Source organism: Microtus oregoni, unplaced genomic scaffold, assembly GCF_018167655.1.
Source record: "Microtus oregoni isolate MIOR12 unplaced genomic scaffold, Mior012 000005F_ref0000423, whole genome shotgun sequence".
Taxonomy (NCBI): Eukaryota; Metazoa; Chordata; class Mammalia; order Rodentia; family Cricetidae; genus Microtus; species Microtus oregoni.
In genome coordinates, this window is record NW_024543064.1 from 16770934 (window position 1) to 16777168 (window position 6235).

Here is a 6235-nt window from a genome sequence, read left to right on the forward strand (position 1 = left end):
GCTCCTCCCCCGCTGGGCTCTCTCCCCACTCGGCGTCCCGCCCACAGCAGGGGAGGCCCGCCCGGAGAGCCCGTGCCCCAACCCCACCATGGGAGGACGCCAGGGACGCGGGTAGAGGAGGCCCACCTGTAGGAAGAAACAGACTGTCCGGGGAAAGTGGATGGTGCCTAGACTCCATCTACACCTCTCTGCGAGTTCTTCACAAGCTGGGTCTCCCGCCCCCTACCTTTAATTAGCAAATATTTATTGATCTGCTTTATGTCTGCATGGACTATGCACTGGGGTTAGAATCATTGCGCACCCCCTTCCCCGCGCCTCTTGGGGCTCACATTCTACTGGGGCGGATGTAATGCACTTAATGAGATGTCAGATATTTCGGGAGGGAAATAAAGCAAGAAAGGCGGTAGAGAGTTGTAGGGGGTGAGGGGGCGCCCAGGGTGGGAGATCTCACCAGGAAAGTAGCCTCCCAGATAGAGGGGAGGTAGGAAGCCTCCTGGCCACACACTAGAGGTGAAAAGGGTACAGTCAGCTTCTTGTTGGACAAGTATGGTGATCACAGAATTAGGGTATCAGATCTGAATGCCAACTCCGCTGTGCAGCGTTTAGCAGGGGCAGAGAGCCAGGAGAGGGAGGGTTGGGTTCAGAGACAGGAGCAGTAAAAACTCCTGCAGAAGTCCGGGCTCCGAGCGGGTATGACCAGGTTCCACACAGCTTGGATGGACCTGGCCTTCCGTGTCCTTGCCCACTGTGCCTCCTTATTGTTTGTATATTCTCAAGCCGTATCATCATCAGCATCCTTCCCTACGCTGGTTATGCGTTCTTGATAAATTGACCTTAGGAGCATTATAAAGTGACCCTGACCCTCCATTCCCAGTAACAGTCTTCTTGGTGTGTGTGTGGGGGGGTGCATAGGGGTGTGTCTAGAGAGACTCCAGAAACACCCACCAGCACCCACAGCTGTTTGACATCTGGCACACCAGCACACTGAGAGCTCAGCAACTATTTCACGTCTTTTGCTTTCCATGTCCTTCTATGTCCTTCTATTTGCACCAAATTCTCTGCCCACCTGGGCCTTCCCTCCCCTCCCCTCCCACTGCTCTCCTGGTCTATCATTTGTGATTGGCTTGGAGCCTCCATCTCTTACAATCTCTTTTTTGGAAGGCTGTGATCAATGGTCATTAATAATGCAGAGGTTCCTTTTGTCTTAGCGCAGATCTCAGGCAAATAAATCACTGGCATGAATAGACAGGAGTCATCGGCAACCACACCTCTGCCTTCTCTCCTCTCTTTAGGCCCTTGGCTCTTTTCCCACATAGGGGAGGGGAAGATCAAGCAATGCCAAATGTAGGTGGCTCTTAATAAAGGCTGTGCTACCAGTGTCCTGGTTGAGCCATTACAGAGGAGCAGAGGGTCCTGATACACAACCCAGCATAGCAGCTGCCAGGGGTCCTTCCCCCAAGGTCTTGCAGTGGGAAAATACACACTGCAGAATAGACAGAGACATATCCTAGGTGTGTGGCTTCTATGAAAAGTCCCTAAAGTTGCTCTCAAAAGAGATGTGAGCAACATAGCTCAGTTAGTAGAATGCTTGCCTGGCATGCACAAATCTCTGAGTTCAACATCCAACATCACATAACCCAACAGTAGTAGCACAAGCCTACAACTCCAGCACTCAGGGGGAGGAAGGAGGATTAGAAGTTCAAGGTCACTGGCTACAGCGTAGTGAATCTGAGGCCAGTCTGGACCCCATGAAACTCCGCCTCAATATAATGATGATGATGACAATGACGATGAAGACGATGAGAGGACAGGAGAGAAGGACAAACCTGAGGAAATGCCTTCTAGTAGCATCTGCTTACAAAACAGCCCAGGAAGGTGACATTGGAGAGCTGGTTGATAGAAGTGGCTAGGTCTATGATGAGGGTCCCCTTCGGATTCTGTAGTCCTTCAGGGGTCAGCAAATGTGCAAAGTGCCATCTCTGTCCCCATGGAAGGAAACCACACATGCTTGGGCACAGCATAGGGTTGGGATGGTAGAGAGGGGATGAGGTGCACAAACCCAAGGTGTGGACACATGGAAAGGGTCACCCTGGGCTTAAGCCTTGAGGCAGGAGCAGGAGGCATCTCAGCAAAGACCAGGCAAGGGCCACAGAGACTGTTCCTGGGAGCAGAGCCCTAAAGAATGAATGTAGGAAGGACACATGCTATAGGGGTTCTGGGTGTGGTACAGCTGTAGAGAGTGGGTGACACAGGCTGGGGGGACAAGGATGGTTGGCTTACAGAGTCTTGAAGGCCAGATGATAGGGTTTTCCTCTCACTATTGAGCCTTGAGAACTGGGAAACAGTGCAAGCAAGGGTTATGGCGTGACCACAGTCACGCTCACTGGCAGTCCTGGTGCCCTGAACTGCGAAACTGTGAAAGGTGGGCATTGCCAGCAGGACCTTTGTAGTCCCATCATTGCCACCACAATAAAAAGAAAGGAAGAGAGAAAGTGAGAGGACCCTCAGGGAGGGGTTGCCAATTCCTAGTTGCCTTCCTTCCCTAAACCAGCTTCCTGAGCACAGGGCTCTGAGCCTCTGGTTAAAGCTTTGGCGACTTCAGCTTCTTCTACTGTCCCCTGGAAGGCCCTGTTTCACTTGTGCTGGCTTCCTGAGTCTTCTCAGCCTGTTCTGTTCCTGTACCCACTGCTCGTTCACAGCCGACCTGGCTCATGTTTTCCTGGCATTTGGAATGTACTCCCTCCCATTCCTGCCAGCAGAATCTCCTCGTTAACAGACTCTTTTTTTTTTTTTTTTTTTTTTTTTTTTTTGAGACAGGGTTTCTCTGTGGCTTTGGAGCCTGTCCTGGAACTAGCTCTGTAGACCAGGCTGGTCTCGAACTCACAGAGATCCACCTGCCTCTGCCTCCCGAGTGCTGGGATTAAAGGTGTGCGCCACCACCTCCCGACAGACTCTTTTCTACCTTCTTGGTGTACCGGCTGGGCTCACCCTGCAGCCCCAGCTTAGGCACCCCTTCTGCATGTGGCCCTCACACTCCTCATACACAAGAAAGTGGGTCCCTCCTGGGCAGTCCACACCAGAGTGTGGTTAAGTGTGCAAGTGAAGATCCTTCTGACTTTGACTCTCGACTTTAGTGTTCTAGGGTTGCACAACTCTGTATATCTCTTCCCAGTTCTGAGAACCTTGGTAAGTTTGTTTGCACCATGACCATGGTGAAGATTGTGGTACCTGCCAGCAGGGAGTCTCAGCAATGTCTCCTGTCACTGTCATGGCAGTCCATCTTCCACAATGTGATGAGTCCCTGGCAGGGTGAGTTGAGCCTAAGTCATCTTGGAACACCCAATGCCTAGTCCTACTCTGGCACACAATAACCATTCATTCAATGCTGCATGCGAATGGTTAGATGAATAAAGAAGAGGGCTGGAACACAGCTCAGCTGATAGAGCACTTGGCTAGCATACACCAGGTCCTGGGTTTGATTCCCCAGCACCGTGTAAGCCATTCATGGTGGTACTTGACCATAATCCCAGCACTCAGGAGTGGAGGCAGGAGGATCAGGAGTTCAAGGTCATTCTCTGCTATATTCTGAGGTCAAAGCTAGCTTAGACTCTGTGAGGCTTGCCTCAAGGACAAGGAGAAAGAAAAGAAGGAAGTAGAGAAAGAGGAGGGGGGAGAAGAGGAGGAGAGAAATGTGAGGGAGAAGGCAAAGGAGGGGAAGGAAGGGAAAAGGGAGAGGAGGGGAGGCAGGGGAAGATGAGGGGAAGAGAGGGAGGGAGGAGAGAGCAAGGGAGAAAAAGGGGAAGGCAAGAGGAGAGGGGGAGGAGGAGAGGTTGAAATGGGGGGAGAGGAAGCACCATTTCTATTCACTAATGTCTCTCTACTTTAGAGGTGGCAGCCCAACTTACCCTTTTTTGAAGAATGCTGAATGAATCCGGTCCCGGGAGCGTGTGTCTGGGGCAGGCTTTGTCACCAGACAGACTGTGCTTTGCAGAGTCGTCAGAAGGGAGCTGTCTAGACAGAAGGGACATGCCTGCCAGGGAGGAATGGGGACTGCATGGGAATCAGAGCCCAGGGAAAAGCTGTCCAGAGAGCCAGACTTCCCTTCCCTCAGCTCTGGGGCTCAGAACCCGACCTGCCCCGCGGCCTTGCTCCCTGCCCCCAGCAGGTGAAGTGACTTAACAAGGCTTTTCCCTGGGGATAGCAGAATACTTTGGCACAGCCCGTCATGCCAACCACTCCCCTTCCAAGGGCTGTTCTGGCCCTTGGATGAAGAGAGAAGCACAGGAAACACACGGCCTCTCTTACAAGGCCAGGGTTAGAACTTTGGTTAGATCTGCTCCCCCAGGAATCGACTGAGCCAAATAGCTTTTCCTTTTCGGTATTCATTGCTGTGGTAATTGGTGTCAGGTCGTCCAGGAGAATTGAGGTCTGCTATCTACTCCTGGGGAGTTCACAACCGGAGGACAAGAGTGAAGTCTTGCTAATCTTTGTATTCCCAGCTCTACCTGGCAATGTAGTGAATAAATCACAGACTGTCAAAGCTGGAAGGATCGAGTCTTTGCAGTTCAAGTGTGACAGTCCCCATATCTTACCGAGACCTGGAGGCAACATAAGAGTAAGCTTAGGAGCTTTGGATCCCGAAGTCAGACTTCTTGGTTTGTTTCTCAACTTTTCCATTTCCTAGCTGGGTGACTGTGGGTTTGTCACTGATCCTCTCAGGTTGTCTAAAAGTAGGGGAAAGTTGGAGGAATGAGCTGAGATCACACATGCACGAGATTTGCTCGATGGTTATCCATAGCTGACCTAGTTACTCATCTGGGATGCAGTCATGGCTTCCCAGTTCTCTGCTCCATGTCCTTTCCAGCTTCCCATGACTTCTATGTTTACCAGAGTGTGCTCAAGGGAGACTGGAAATGCCTGGATTTGCTGTCATTGGCTAGTGTCTCCCCCATGCTTCTACTTCTCTCCTCTTCAGCCTGGAGTTCAAAGACTCCTGACTGGAACAGCACAGAGGCTCCCGATAACCAGCCAGAGCCCCACCCCCCCCCACCCCGTCCCACCATGGCAATTTCCTCCGGGCCAGACAGAGTGGGCTGAGCTGCCCAGAGCCAACAGGAAATTCCAGGAACCCAGAGAGGGGGCATGGAGCCACAGAGATGGCTATCGCCTCTAGCCAGGCACTAGGCTTGGCCAGCAAGAGGCACCCGCACAGCGGGATTGCTGTTTGTTTTCCTCTGCCTCCACTTTTAACAAGAGAATTTAATTAAGAGTTCAATGGCCTCTCCTGAGGAATAAAGATCCCAGGGGCCAGTAGTGAGGAGACTGGTGCCTTCGAGGAAGGCAGGGAGAAAAAAAAGCCTCTTGACTCAGATTTGCCATGGGCTCAAGCCTCTGCAGAGGAGGAACATATAAGAGGACAATGAGTCTGACCCCAGGGAGTGTTAGATTGATTGACGACTGATAGATTGAGTGATTGGAGACAGGGTCTCAAGTAGTACAGGCTGACTTCAAACCCCTCAAGGAGCAAGGATGACCTTGAACATCCTTGATTCTGCTTCTGGAGTTCTGGGATTATAGGACCACCATATCTGGTTTTGTGTGATGTAGGGAATTGAACCCAGGGCCTCATGCCCAACTGAACCATATCCCCAGGAATGTTAGATTCCATGGCACAAATCTTTAAAATTTTAAATCAGCCAAGGAGACAGCAAAGCTTGCTGTCCCAAGTGTCTCCACTCACACCTTGCCAAAGAAAACATGTCCACAATATTCATTAAGACACAGCAAAGCAGACTTGGATCAGGGCCGTTTTCATAGACCAAGTCCCCATAGAAAGGGATTATTACAGCAGGGAGAGACACCTTCATACCAAATATATTGGGGACAAGTGGAGTTATAACCAAGGGGCAGTGAGGAGGATGCTGCCCAAATCTATGCAGCAGAATTCTTGCTGGAGACAGGCCAGGATGACACCTCCGGGGAGATGAGGGAGGGAATAAGAACCAGATAGCAAGGATGACCAAGATCAGGTAGGAGAGTGAGGATCCTGCTGAACGGACTGTCTTAGTCAGGGTTTCTATTGCTGCGATGAAACACCATGACCAAACAGCAAGCTGGGGAGGAAAGGGTTTATTCAGTTTATATTTCAGCATCGCTGTTCATCGCTGAAGGAAGTCAGGACAGAAACTCAGACAAGGCAGGATTCCGGAGGCAGGAGCTGATGTAGAGGCCATGA